At 35.6% G+C, this 14,580-nt stretch overlaps 1 protein-coding gene across 4 annotated transcripts in view; it reads left to right on the top strand.

Moving 5' to 3' along the window:
• Positions 1–14,580, top strand: part of TSC22D2 (TSC22 domain family member 2) — a 50,214-nt gene that overhangs the window by 16,212 nt on the left and 19,422 nt on the right. For 2 of the 4 annotated variants that reach the window (XR_014776953.1, XR_014776954.1), the window contains one exon: positions 7,464–7,622. The exons of the other annotated variants lie outside the window; for them this stretch is intronic. The gene's annotated coding sequence lies outside the window, so the exon portion shown is untranslated. The remainder of the gene's footprint in view (positions 1–7,463; positions 7,623–14,580) is intronic. 4 annotated transcript variants of the gene reach the window in all.

The following is a 14,580-nucleotide window of genomic DNA, read 5'->3' on the forward strand; positions in this document are numbered from 1 at the left end:
GGTACCAAGGTAACAAACGAAACACAGTGGAAAATGGTGACTGGTTTCCTTTTAACTTTTTATCTAAAAACTCAAATTTAGGCTGAAAATATTGCTCAGTAATAAAGTAATTATACACCTGCACGAGCGCGCACGCGCACACACACACACACTCAAGTGGGAATGACTTGGCTTTATTATCTCTAAGAGAACAGTCAATACAACTTTATACGGCATATGCCTATAGACTTGTTAGCTGACACTGTGAAAGAGTTGTGGTTCTACTTACTCATAGCAGATGGGTTAAAGATTTTTGTAAACTAGGCTTAATATGTTAATTACAACTTTTGCCTTTGTTTTGGATCTCCCCAAATAACCTAAATTTGGACTATTGCAGAATTTGAGGTTTGTAATTTTTTTAATTTTTTTTTACAATTTGCCAGGTAAATATTTTACAAAGGCAATTCTCTTGTTAAATAGAACCTTTCAAGGATTTAGGGCAGTGACCCTTTAATACAGTTCCTCATGCTGTGGTGACCCCAACCATAACACTATTTTGTTGCTACTTGATAACTGTAGTTCTGCTACTGTTACGAATTGTAATATAAATATCTGATACACAGGTATCTGATGTGGGGCACCCCCACACACACACACAAAGGGGCCACAACCCACAGGTTGAGAGCTGCTGATTTAGGAGGCCATAAAAACTGTATATGATGTATCTGTGTTGTCTACATATTTTGAAGCATAAACTTGCCCATCAATGTCACCTGATACCATGCTTCAGGCTCCTGTTTTTGAAGTCTTGGAATGATATTCAATGGAAATAACCTTTTTAGCATTTATTTTTACTAGGGAGAGGTATGCTACTTGTATGTAGGTACCAATGGGGGCCAGAAAATAGCATCAAAGTTGGAGCTGGAGTAACAGATGGTTATGAGCTATCCTGGGTGCTAGGGACCAAACTTGGGTCCTAAAGAGCTGGACGAGCTCTTTACCATGGGAGTCTCCAGTCCTGGGGATAGCTTTCAATAATCATACCTGAGTATCTGAAGATGCATGCTTGAACTCAATTTTAAGGACTGAAACCTTTTTCTCCTGCCAGGAAACTTTCAATTTATCAAGTATCTTTACAATCAAAATAGGAATACCTTCCCAGGACTTAGGGAGGCAGATCTCTGAGTTCAAAGCCAGCCTGCTTTACAAAGGAAATCCAGGACAGCCAAGGCTACACACAGAAACTCTGTCTCAAAAACAGAAACAAACAAACAAAAAGGAATAACTAATATGCTATTCCACATTAACTTATTAACTTACTAGTTCTTCTTTGGTTTTTCCTATGTTTAAGTTAGAATTAACAATTTGAGAAGCTTTTAAAAATAGGCTGGTTGCCTTTGTCTATATTCAGATCATCCTTTTCTGAGGCACCCAGTGTTTTCCTTGTGTCCTGAAATCGAAGCTTCTCTCAAGCAGTTCTTTTCATCATCTTGTAGGTGCCATCTTATTCTGTGTTCCTTATTTGTCAGTTTTACAGAGTCCTTGGGGCCAGGTGGTGAAAGTATCTACAAATACAAGGAGAGTGATAGCCCAAAAACAATCCAGCCCTTTCTTTTTTTTTTTTTTTTTTTTTCTTTTTTTTTGGTTTTTCGAGACAAGGTTTCTCTGTGTAGCCTTGGCTGTCCTGGACTCACTTTGTAGACCAGACTGGTTAGAACTCACAGCGATCCACCTGCCTCTGCCTCCCGAGTGCTGGGATTACAGGCGTGCACCACCACGCCCGGCTTTTCCAGCCCTTTCTTAAGCCCCGTTCATTGAAGTTACTAGTATGGCTTATAGGGTTGGCTTTCTAAGAAGTTAGATCTTTGTGAAGTCAATTTTTTTTGTGATATCCTTACATGTTAGCATTTTTAGTGATGCTAAATTTTGAATATGTTTTAAAAGTGCTCATTCTTGGCTTTCTTAAATCTATCTGGTTTTTTAAGAATCAGTTTAGAAACCTGCCTCAATAATGACTGGTAATCAGGCATCATTACGAGGTTTTGTCTATGAAAGTTTGGTGTCAGAATTACAGCAGACAGTTCTTACCATAAAGAAGTGCTAGGGAAAAGAACCTTTAGACTAAAGGGAAGAAATCCGACTACTTGATTTGCCTTACAGACAAGCAGTTGGAGTGGTTTTGTCTTCATGAAGAAATTTAGTCAATAAGTGATAAGCGATTGCAAGGGATACATTATTCCCTTGAGCTAGCTTGTCTTCACGGTAGCAGCAGTCTTTAAATGTAAATTGATGAGAGTGGTTAGATACTACTCATTATTAGACACAAATTTATTGATTCCTGTAAAAGCAGGAAAGACTAGATTGTAACACTCAGTACCTACTTCTAATGAGTTTGCTCTTACTTAGGGAAAAGATAACCAGATACATAATCAAATAATTGAAAACAATGGCCCCTGTATAATAATATCCAAGCAGTTTTCCACTTCACAAGGAAAGTTGGAATCATTGGTCAAAGCTACGTCAAGAGGTAGCTTTCTTAGTTGAAAAGTGGATAGAGTGTGGTATTGCAGAGCTAGAGAACTGAGGGAAAGGAGCAATCCAATTAGAGAAGGGCTTACATATGTGTATTGGGTTAGTATAAGAATGGTTGGATTTGATTTATGAATAATATAAAAACAACAGAGAAGAAAAACTGATTGAACAGAGAAAAAATATGATTGTTAGAAATAGGGATCAGTAGGTAATACAACTTATGGATTATAAGCACCCAAACTACTCCAAAGTGTCGAAAACCCAGTTGAATGAGGCAATACTTATATTATAGGATGCATTAGCAAAAGAGTCTAGAAAGAGATAGATATATAGATGAGGTTTATGGATTAATTGGCAGACTGTTAGAGATATCTAGGTATACAACTGGGTAGAGAAATAATGATATTGAAGAATTTTTTCCTCTGTATTTAGAGTCCAAACTTTAGAACAGGCCAGGATTCTAAAGAACAGAGTATGATAAGAGATGAGGATCAAGCCAGAACCATAAACTGTACTTCCTAACATTTAGAGATCAGAACAGAGATAATATGAAGAGGGTGTGTTAGAAATGGAAACATTTAGGGAATATTGCTTCCTAACCAACAAAGAAAAAAACTGTTTGTATCTGCTTTTAGGCAGATTGTCTGCTTCTGGAAGGGTTTTGTTTTGTTGTTTGTTTGTTTTGGGTTTTTGAGACAGGGTTTCTTTTGTAGTGCAGGTTGTCCTCGAACTCACAGATCTGCCTGCCTCTGCCTTCCAAGTGCTGGGATTAAAGGTGTGCGCCACCACACCTGGCTCTGTTTGTGAAGTTTTAACCATAATTCTTAAACCTCACTCTTAGCAGTACTGTTTCTTTGGTTCCTAAACATTTCTTCTTTCAGTTTTCCATAGTTCATTTAGAACACCTGATAATACTGATAACTTATAACATCTGATGTACTTATACCTATTTTCTACACATTGATATAAGACTTTAGAATTGGCATTGAGAAGTTGTTTAGCTATTCACCAGGTTACATAGTTTCGTTTCTTCCTTTGCAACCTTTCATTGTTGTTTAAATTACTTGACCTCAATCACCCATCCTACTTTCAGAGGTCATGGTAATAGGTCCATTAAGAAGGTATTTATTATTTATATTTCTCACCAAATTTTAAGAAAACCAAAGTCTTAAATAGCAGAAAACTACAAATGCACTAAACCATTTTTACAAAATCTAGTACTTTGTTAGAAAGATTTGTTAGGAAAAGCCTCCCATTGATTTGCTCAGACTAAAAGAAAATTTAAGTACACCCAAAAGTCACTGAACTAGAACAGTTGTTGTTTTGTTTTTCCATTGTATTACTCAACAGTTTAAAATTTTAGGTTTATACTTCAATATATTTAAACTCATATACAGTTTGTAAGCCTTCTGAGAAAAAATATCAGTTTTTTTTTAAAGCTTTGGAACAGTGGAAGAGGTATATATGGCTGACATTTAAACTATAACTGATGTTCTTTATCTGCCTGCACACACATGTTCATACTAAGACTGCAAATAAATTGTTGAACAGTTTGGTTTTATTTGGTAGCTGATAAGAGATTTTAAATAAATACTGTAGATTACTAGAAATTAGCCTCAGTGTTTGGACTTTTAGTTGGCTACTTCTAAAATATTTGTTATAATATTTAGAAAAAATGTTTTTTGTTTTTGAATAAATTTAATGGGAAAAATAATTACAGTGTTTATTATCTTTTGCTAAATATCCTTTAAAATATTTTTGCTATGATAGTTACCTCTTCAGAATATGAAAAGAATTGGAGGATCCTGTGATTTCCCCACCCCCCAGCACTTTAATTCTGTTGTATTTAGACCAGAAATGGTGGTGTTTTCAGTATATTAAAATATGTGTGCAGACAGTTTGGCTGTCACTGTCCATAGTTATTTAAGAGTGTATATTGTGTCAGACATGGTAGCTCAGGCCTTTAATAGCAGCATTCAGGAGGCAGAGGCTGGTAGTTCTTGCTAGCTTTGAGGCCAGCCTAGTCTACATAGCAATTTTTAGGGTAGCCAAAGCTATACAGAAGAACTCTGTCTCAAAAATGAATAAATAAATAAGCAACTCAGAGTAAAATGCACAGATTCCTGTTTAGAAAGTATGTAGATTTTTAGTGCATATACTTGAGAAATATGTAACTGGACTCCTTTAACTTTATTATTTCATTTTATCTTTTCCCATCTCCAGTTTCAATTTTTTATTTTCTGTTACATGCTTTGTAAATTCATAAATTCACATAGTGCTAGAGGATATAAACTTAGTATTAATGCTGATTTTGTGTATAGTATGTGTGGGGCTCTGGACATGAGCCCCAGAACTGAAAAGAAGAAGTAAAAGGAGAATGTACAGGGGAGATGACTCAGTGGGGGCAATTTGCCACACAGGCATGAGGACCTTAGCTTGATTCCCAGCACACACATTTTGAGGGGGGGGCCGGGGGGGGAGCCAGGAACAGCAACACACACCTGTTCACTTCTAGCACTGGAGTGCATCCCTGGGGCTTAGTGGTCAGCCAATGAGAAGCCTCTATTTCAAAATCTAAGGTGGAGAAGTGAGTGAGGAAGGCACTTGATGTAAACTTCTGGTCTCCACATCTGCTCTCCAACACACATTCACATGAACATATGCATGCATGTTCTCACGCAAAAAGACTATGTGTCAGCATGTAGGAGTTTTTGGTTTTTGGTTTTTGATGTATCAGTTTAATGATTTGTTGATTCTGTGTTAATTTCTGGGTACATACCGTCTTCCCATGTTTTTACTCTTGTCAGGACTATTTGGACTAATTGCTTATAGTTGATATTACTAAGTCCATATATCTAATTCATAATCTATGAAACAACTATGTAAAAGTGCAGGGAACCTTTTTTGAACAGTGATGAAATTATGCCTACATATTCATGGGTAGCCTTTTAGAAATTTTAAAGTATTTTAAAATAAATATGGTTTATACTTGAAAATGACTCTAAAGATATGCATTCAAGTGGCAAACAAAAGGCTAGGGATATAGCTCTCAGTGGTGAAGCAGTCATTTCCTTCAGCCACCTACAGTCATTTTAGAAGACTTTTCTACCATTTGGAACTTAATAGTAACTCTTCAACTATGACCCTGTTCTATATAGTAACTAATTTTTAAAATGCTTACTAAAGGAAAAAATTAGATAGCGGTATTGTACCTCTTAAACATAGTTTTTAAATTCTAGAATTAAATACTTACATAATATGTGTTCATTTGTAATAAGCCTAGCAGTAAAATGACAATTTGCATAGCTGAGAGTGGTGGTGTACACCTGTAATCCCAGCACTCTGGGAGGCATAGGCTGGCCGATCTCTGTGAGTTCGAGGCCAGCCTGTTCTACAGAGTGAGTCCAGGACTGCCAAGGCTACACAGACAAACCTTGTCTCAAAAAAAACAAACTCAATTTGCTTTATATATGGCTAGTTTAGTTCTGAAGGCTCCCTAGGCATTTACTGTAACACTGTGTTAGCAGGCAGGCCCTTTAACAAAGAGTCAAGCAGATCGCTCTTTGAAGCCTTCTAGACAAGCAGATTACCAGTGCTATCAACACACGTTTCAGAAAGCATTTAGTTAATTAAACAGGACCATAGGTTTTATCTTTTTGTGGGTATCTTCCCATAACAGAGTAAATCATCAAAATTAGACACTTTTAAAATACTGAGTGTTTCAATTGCTAGGATTATGACTATAAAATTTTTCAGAGACATTTGGTGACAGTTAATAAAATAATCATAGCTTTGCTTAAATGTGGATTTTTGCCTTCACCAGGTGATTAAATTATAAGCTTATGCGTTCAGGGGAAAAATCCAATTCATAAAATATTAATGAAGTCAAATGTGGTGTGAGATTACATTTGGAAAGATTGTATTTGTAAATAGCCCTGTATAATAGAAATAATCCATTCAAAGGTTAAGATCTGTGCACCTCACACATTTAGGTCAGACACCTTAGATAGCTGCAGAGTTTCCTTTCCCAAACTGCCTGGAGTTTTAAACATACTGATCTTCCTCAATATTGCGTCTCTTTCTTCCTCCTCTTTGCCTTTCTCTACCCCACCCCCACCTTATCCACCCATTAAATCATTTTATTTAGAATGTTAATTGTGTAAAACTGAATCCACAATTGTTCCCTTTGCTGTAGACCACTGACAACTAAAAATAAAACTATGTATCATCAGACAGGAAATGTTTTTAATGATGTTATTCTTCAGGGATTGAAATAGATGCCAAGTAGGAAATTTTCTCACACACAAAAAAATAATAATAATTTAAGAAGATACTCTTAAACAGTGTAATTTGGACCATTTTTAAATCTTTCCCCAGTTTTCTTTTCCTCCTTACCCCCAGATATTTCCAGGACCACTGTTAAATAATAATTCAGGACATATTATATCTGTACATAAAGCACGTGATAAAGTTTGTTCTTACCAACATGTCTACTTTAAAAATTGGGAGATGTATAGACAGACAGATGTCGGAATAAAAGTGGAGTGCTGTCTTAAGCATTGAAATGATCTGTGCAGATTTTTATGATTCTGCCAGCTGTACTAGATTAAAAACATACATGGACTTGGACCAGAGAGTAGTGCTCCATTGTCTGTCATTCGGTAGGGTTAAAAACTGTTTATATCAGCTTGTGTGGTGTTATAAATCAGAATTTCTGCATCATGATCTTAAAACTTTTTATTGGTTCCATTTCTATTTGACTCTTCACTGACAAGTATTCTGGTGGCCTGAAAGTCCATGTTGGAATTAAGTTTTAATCCAAATCAAATATTTCAAATTATTTTACATCTAAAAAATATCAGTTGTGTAATCATGGTAAAACATCAACCTTTGCTATAAACGATTTAAAGGCTATTTGATTAAAGCACTTATTTACTTAAACTCTTTGCTAGAATTTTTTTTAGAATTCAGCATCGGAGGAGGAATGTGACATAATAATGATCGAAAGCCGAAAGTTTAAAAGTTGTGATGCCCTCACATGGTTGGAGGGTTATTCTAGCTTCTAAGGACTGAATGTTGTCCACAAGAGTGTCTCATCAGGTCATAAATTGGTAAGACTTAATGGATTAGATTTTATGTATTATACCTGATGTTATTGTATTGAGATGACTATATGAACAAAATGAGCACGTTGTGTAATTAATAGTATAAAATATATAAGTTAAACTTAGGATTTTAAATACTTGAATTTTGTAATCATTTCAAAGTCTCAGAAAGCACAAAATCCTGTCTCTGTAGTAGTATTTAATAAATACATCAGCTTAAAAAAGAAAGTGAAATCCTGTGTGGTAGTGGCATTAAATATTTATGTTGCATCTGTTATAGATGCTTACAGTGTAGTGAAAAGCCCAAAATATTTTGCAGCTTTTTTCCAGGAAATATTTGAGAAGTAACTTCTTTTTAAAAAAAAAAAAAAGGAATATACCCATTTTCTTCATAAAATTCTGAATAAAAATTTTATTTCTTTTGGAGGATTTTACTTTCTTCATAAAGGCCATCTTTAATTGTTTCTAAACACAGCCAATTTCCCTCAGTTTTTATGTTGAAAATACTTAAAATGCCAGTGTCAAGAAAGCAGCATTAGATGTTAGTATATATATATATTTTTTGTATATCCTGAAAATTAATTTCTCTTAATTCTCTGCTTAGAAAACAACTTGTTTTGTGTACTTTCTTTGGTTTGTTTTCTAAAGCTGTATTTTAATGAAGTGGGCTCTTAGTAAGATTTAGCTCAGGATAAGATTTTAATTTTTTTTAATCCAAAATTCATTTTGAAAATCAAAGAAAAAAAGTATGGGCTAAGTTATATGTCCATAATTATATAGTTATAGACTTAATGTTCTTATTAAGGTATGGGACAAATACACTAAAAGCTATTAATTAAATAGAACTATTTGGAGTTACTTTCTAAGAAAGGTAAAAGGAATGGGTTGATACTGACTAAGCAAGCCACTGTAGGCTTTTCTACTTTATCCTCAAGCAGACAAAGATCCTTGTCCACTATCTCCTTAGCCACATTCACACTGTGTCCTCTCAGTAATATCCTCAGTTGTTTCTAGTGTGGTTTTTCAAAACTACTCTGTAAACATAAATTCCTTCAAATAATAATTGTGAGTCTGGAAAGAAATAAAACATTCTATATACTTCCTGTTTCTTTCTTTTTCTAAAACAAATCTGTATGACTCATCAAGAAAATGTCTAATTTTTCTAGTGTATGTTTAATAGTTAAAGGCGTCAGAAAATGGTAAATTTTAGCAATTTAAGGTAATATTGTTTGTGCAGTCTTATATAAAAAGTTGAGCATTTATCAGATCTTCAGGAATAGTTAATATCAATATTGAATGTTTTGGCTGGCTTGGTGTCACATGTCTTTAATCCTAGCACTCCAGAGGCAGAGCTAAGAGGATCGCTGTGAGTTCAAGGCCACCCTGGTCTACATTAACAAGTTCCAACACAGCTGGCACTAACTACATAGTCAGACCCCCTCTGAAAAACAGCAAGCAAAGAAAGTGTCATTTGCTTTAAAAGGCAAGCCTTTTTAGTCAACCAAATGTATGATTTATGAGAGGAATTTTTAACAAGTGCATTGATCTACTGATTTTTCACTAATAATTGACCTTCACAGAGTAATAAAATAAATCAGAGCCCAGCTGCTTTAGGTTAACAGTTCTCAGATTTCCAGGTGTGGTGGCACATGCCTTTAATCCTAGCACTTGAGAAGCTGAGACATGCAGATCTCCTGTTTAAGGCCAGCCTGCTCTGTGGATCAAGTTTTAGAACAGCCAGGATGACACACAGAAACCGGCATTTGTTGGGGGAAGCGGAAGGAAACTCATATTGTCAATCCTTGTTTTACAGAGAATAATACTGAAGCATAGATTACATAATTTGTTACATAGCCATTAAATGGTGGCACTAGGAATCGTGTTTAGCTCTCATTAGAATGCATACATGCTCTCAGTTGCAGTATGCTGGCATGGAGAGTAGCCCTAGATAACTTGGTAGATAAGTTTTATATGAATACATGAATTTAATTCATAGTCAACTTGAGTTTAGCATGCCATTCTCTGTTAGATAATTACTGTTTCCAAAATACATGTTGTGAGTTATATAGTGCCCAAAATTATTCCTTTCATTAGGAAACATTCTTTCTATTCAAGTTTAATGCCTATGATTATAAGCAAATAAATGTTAAAGTTTTGACCCCACTGGTTAGTTCAGGGGGTAAAGATGCTCGACACCAAGCCCAGTGACCTGAGTTCAGTCCCCATGATCCATGTAAAAGTGGAAGGAGAGCGCCAACTCCCACAGGTTGTTCTCTGACCTCCATGTGCACATCATGGTATGTGTATGTGAGCACATACACAAACACACACTAAGTTAAATAAGGTAAAACATTAAAATCTTAATGCCTATTAGAATAGTACTAAGTAAAATTTTAAGAAAGTCATCTTTTAATCAAATTTTATAAATAGCAACAATAAGGACGCTGTTTTAAAAGCTCTAATTGTATATATTTCCTAGGATAGTAAGAAATATATGTAAAACTCACTACTGAATTCTTCATAGGAAATTTTTACTTTGAATTTTCACTTTGTTATGAATAAGTCCATGGAGAAATCTATTTTATTTGTACTTTTTAAAACTTACTGATGAAAATTTCTTTTAGGTACGTAAACCTTTCATCCTTGTATTTGCTTTGCATATTTCTTTTGGGTTTTGATTTTACATCTCATTGAGCTCCAAGCCTTATAACCTTTTTGTCTTATATTTTAAATATGGACTATCAAACATTTTCAAGTTCTGTGTGTCTGAATATGACTTAAAGCCATTGTGGTACATACCTTTAGTCCTAGCACTTAGAAAGTAGAGGCAGGAGGCTTGAAGAGTTAGAGGATAGTCAGATTTGATAATGAGAACCTAGTTCAAACACCAGAGCTGTTGATACAGCTTCTTGGTGTATTGATTGCCTAAAATGTGCAAAGTTTGGGTTTACTCTACAGTACCACATAATAAATGGAAAGAGAGAGGGAAGATAAAGTTAAATCTAAAATTATGCTGTTTAAAAACAAGTTCAAGTTAATAGAGTTTGCTTACTCTTCATTTAAATTGGCATTGTTTGCACATAAGGCAAACTTTATTCAATGTCATGAAAAAGTATACAGAAAACTTGGTATATAAGAATATGAAAATCTTATTTTTAAAGTATTAGTTTTGAGAATACATTTATGCCTCATCTTCTTTAGTAGTAGTACATTTATGTTCTCAAAAATAAAACTATAGAAAATTTAGACCCCCCAAAAAAATAAATAAACAAAAGACAGTCATACCTAAAGTAACTTTCTAGCAAAACTATGGTCCCAATCCTTATATATTCCCCTTCAGACTTTTGAATTACATGCATACATACACACACAGGCGTGTGTGTTAATAGTGGTAGCTATGTAGCTTTTCTGTACTTCTAAGCTAAAGTCTAAACTAAAACAAAACCGGTATGTGATAGTAAATTTCTTTTTGCTACTGTGACAGAATACTTGAAAGTTATTTAAGGTAGGGTTTATTTTGACTGACAGTTTCAGGGATCTTAATCCAAGTTTACTTGTGGTTTTGGATATAGTGTGGATGTAGTAAGGTAGACCATCATAGTGGAAGTGTGTAACAGAGGGAAGTAGCTCACCTTGTGTCATCCAGGAAGCAGTGAGTCTGTAAGAAAAGGACAAATGGAAAGGTCTTGGAGACAAAGCATACTCATCAAAAGCATATCCCTGTGACCTAATTCTTTCTTGTACAGGGATTCTGCTTCGTACAAGCCCATTAGTACCCTCATGATGTATTTACCTCTGAGCTGGGGCCAAGCTTTTGGTAGACACTTCATATCCAAATCACATTACTCTGCCTCAACCTCCAAAAACTTAAGCTGTCGCTAATGCAGAATACGTTTAGTTAAAACCAAAGTTCCAAAATTGTTCCACATGGAAAGTCCCTCCGGAACTCCAGGCAAACCCAACCTATCATCCCTCATTAAAAGCAGCAACAAGTTACATACTTCCAGTTTGCCCAAATGACAAACATTCCAAGGGTGAAGGAGACATAGTCTTGAAGAATTGAACCAAAACAAAACCAAGCCCCGGTGGGGCAGAAATAAAGTCCTCTGGCTCCTTGTCTGGCATGTGCTGCATACAATGGTATGATATGCACTCCAAAACACTTAGCTAGCCCGACCCCCATGTCCTTGCTGGCTGCAGCACACATGATCTGTCTATCAGGCTGGCTCTGTTCATTGCCTATGGCTTTCCTTGGCAAATATCTCATGTTTCTGTCATCTCTGACTTTCTGGAATCTCCATGTCAGCTTGAGGATGACTCTTACAGCTTCACATAATTGCCCTTTCACAGTCTTCCCACAGAGATTCTAATCTTGTCATAGATCACCTGGCTTTCCAGTCCTTCCTTTGGCTATCACTGGAAGTTTTCATGGCCCCTTAATGGTTAAGTTCTGCATGGCTACAAAGCCAGCATCTCTTAGGTGATACCAAAAAGATGATTACTATCACATAGCACATACTAAAGAATATTAGCTGCCCTTAAAATTCTGTGAAAATACTTAAGAAGGTACACTGTCTAGTTAGCTGTATCTATAGCTGTCCTAATTATAAATAGAGGCGTTAGTTCATGGTCATGTAAGTTAAAGTACTAATATAAACATAGCTCTGAAATGGTAAGGACGTATTGCTTAAAAGCAGTCATAATTTTAATCTTAGAAATCACAAGAATGTCTTCTTTTTGTAGTTGTTAATTGTATTTATAGTTCAAGGACCTCTTAGAGTTATCTGTGCAAAAAGAGTAAAGTGTCTTGGAATTTCTTCACACCCTGAAAGCTCATTTACTAAGAACTCCCACTTGTTTACAAGCCATTCTTAAAGCATTATGGTTCATCTTTATCTCATCTAAGTAAATCTTCAAAACTTTGTCCTGCTCTGCTCACCTTCAGAATAATTTTTGGTTTCTTTTACTTCCTCTTAGAGTCATTCCTGATTGAATTGTTAAAGGGATTGAGCATTTGGGGGAACTCATGGATATGTATTTATGAAATATGATTATGAAATTAAGGTTTGACACTAGATTGACCTCTGAACCTATGGTTATAATGTGAAAAAAATCTTTGCCAAAGTTTTGTCTGAAAGTTTAGGAGTTGAGAAAGTCTACCATGTTTTCCATGAAGTCTTCAGTTGCTTTCTCACTGGCATATACATCTTGCAGTAGCCTGTAGCAGGGAAAAACTGCTATACTCTTTTCTCAATGTGTAAAACCAAGTGCAAAGAACATTTTTTTAAATTTTATTAATTTATTCTTACTACATCTCAATGGTTATCCCATCCCTTGTATCCTCCCATTCCTCCCTCCCATTTTCCCCTTACTCCCCTCCCCTATGACTGTGACTGAGGAGGACCTCCTCCCCCTTTATATGCTCATAGGGTATCAAGTCTCTTCTTGGTAGCCTGCTATCCTTCCTCTGAGTGCCACCAGGCTTCCCCATCCAAGGGGCGACTTCCTGAACAGAACACCAACAGCCCAGGCCTTAATGTCAACAATTAATAGATGGGACCTCATGGGGCTGAGAAGCAAAGAACATTTTAAAAGGAGTATGCCACTGAAGGCTAGGCTAATAGCCAACTAAAGTATAAGGAGAGCTGCAACCGTTGATACAACTTCGGCTAACTTCACTAGGGAGAGCTGCCCATCTTTAGCTGTTCCTTCGAGACTCTGAATACCTCATTAATTTCTTACATCTTTGTCTTGGCAAGCTCAACCTAGCACCAATTCAAACTGAACTTTGCAAGTGTAATTGGATGATATATTAAGTATCACAAGCCGTGCTTCATAGTTTTCTTTGAAAAATATGTTGAATATTGGTCATATGCAGAGTATATAATAAGAAGACCCATGAGATGGATGGATAGTTCCTGCTGGTAAAGTTTAACTTAAGAGGGAACATTTGATAAAGGTGACAAACAAAATTAAATGTTGAAAACCAGAAGTGAGTACTATTGACAAGATAAAGGCAAGGAGGTGGTGGCACACACCTTTAATCCCAGCACTCGGGAGGCAGAGGCAGGTGGAGAATTTGAGGCCAGCCAGGTCTACACAGAGAAACTTAGTCTCAAAAAAACAAAACAAAAACAAACAAACAAAAAGACAAAGGCAGCTAATGAAGGCCTGAAAAGAAAGTTTCCATTATAGATCATATATCTCGTCTATCTAAATTAATATAACAAATTTCAGATCATGATAGAAATTTAGAATTCATAATAAAGACTTTGCACAAAACTAGAGCCTGGGATGATTTAGTGGATAAAGGCCGCCACACTTGACAACCTAAGTTGAATTCCTGGAACCCACATGGTAAAAAGAGACCCAACCAAGTCCAAATCCACAAGTCATCATCTGACTTCTATATAGACACACCTCATGCATGCATGAATGCATGTGTACATACATACTATGTAAGTTTAAAAGATTCTACATAAACTAATCTGAAGAGCTACTATGAAATTCTCCCATGTGACATGTCTTTAATGTTCTCTACAATACCTCCTTATCATTTCAGAAACATGGATTCAGCTTTACATGGCAAAAGTTGTATTTAAAAGCTGACCATGTATCATTTTGAGTACAATTCTTGAATGGAAAAAAAACCCTGAAACCCTGTATATTTTCCTAGTGCTATATTGTGCTTGCCTTTATTGTTCTGCATCAGACTTTTTAACTGTGAAAGTCTAAAGCAGTAAATGACTAGGATAATAAATGGGCTAAGCAAAGCCAGCACTGTAGCCCAATGTTGCTGGTTTAATTTGTTGTGTTGTAATATTGTTGAAATTTCATATAACATGAAAGAAAGGCCTGGGATATTGTTAGTCATACTTTGGCAAATTTTATGATATTGTATTAAATTTATTCTGTTAAATATCAGTGAAACTCTGACAATCTAAAAATTACTTAGGGTTCTTTT

This window comes from Acomys minous, assembly GCF_964271855.1.
Source record: "Acomys minous genome assembly, chromosome: 19".
NCBI lineage: Eukaryota > Metazoa > Chordata > Mammalia > Rodentia > Muridae > Acomys > Acomys minous.